This window comes from Lipotes vexillifer, unplaced genomic scaffold (genome assembly GCF_000442215.2).
Source record: "Lipotes vexillifer unplaced genomic scaffold, Lipotes_vexillifer_v1.1 scaffold182, whole genome shotgun sequence".
NCBI lineage: Eukaryota > Metazoa > Chordata > Mammalia > Artiodactyla > Lipotidae > Lipotes > Lipotes vexillifer.
This window is the reverse complement of record NW_006798798.1, coordinates 3,346,219-3,347,159: the sequence shown is the minus strand read 5'-3', so window position 1 is coordinate 3,347,159 and position 941 is coordinate 3,346,219.

The window sequence follows — 941 nt, the reverse complement described above, 5'->3', positions numbered from 1 at the left end:
GCCTGAGGCGCGCCGTGCGTTTTCCCGGGGAAGTTGTCCCTGGGTCCCGGGCCCCTGGCAGTGGTGGGCTGCACAGGCTCCCCGGAAGCGGGGTGTGGATAGTGACCTGTGCCCGCACACAGGCTTCTTGGTGGCGTCAGCAGCAGCCTTAGCGTCTCATGCCTGTCTCTGGGGTCCACGCTTTTAGCCGCGGCTCGCGTCTGTCTCTGGAGCTCCTTTAAGCAGCTCTCCAGGTACGTGGGGGAGTTTCTTGCCTTCTGGGAGGTCTGAGCGTTCGGTAGGTGTTCTTTAGGAGTTGTTCCACGTGTAGATGTATTTCTGGTGTGTCTGTGTGGAGGAAGGTGATCTCCGCGTCTTACTCTTCCGCCATCTTCCCCTCGTCCCCCCTGTATATTTTTATACATCCTTTTGTTTTCAATTTTGTGGTGTTCTTTGTTTCAGGTATGTCTCATATAAACAACATAGAGTTGAATTTAGTTCTTAGACCCTATTTTAGAATCTATCTCATTTGATAGGTTATTTCATTAACACTTTGGTTTATCATAAGAATCAATAAGACCGAGGGACAAATGAATGGTATAGACCAGAGAGTTCATGATTATGCCCAAGTATATAAGGAATTAATTTTATGATAAAGGTAACTTTTCAGAGAAGTGTAGTGTTGAAAAGCCACTATATGTTTAAAAAATAGTTGGAATCCTCATCTTTTTCCTTACACCAAAATAAATCCCAGGTAGATTAAAAAAAAATGTAAAAGCAGTGATGAATGGTCAATGAAATACAAAAGGATGTTTAATCACACAAATTAAGTATATTTATTTATTTATTTATTTATTTATTTATTTTTTTTTTGTCTTGCGTTATGCGGGCCTCTCACTGTTGTGGCCTCTCCCATTTGCGGAGCACAGGCTCCGGACGCGCAGGCTCAGTGGCCATGGCTC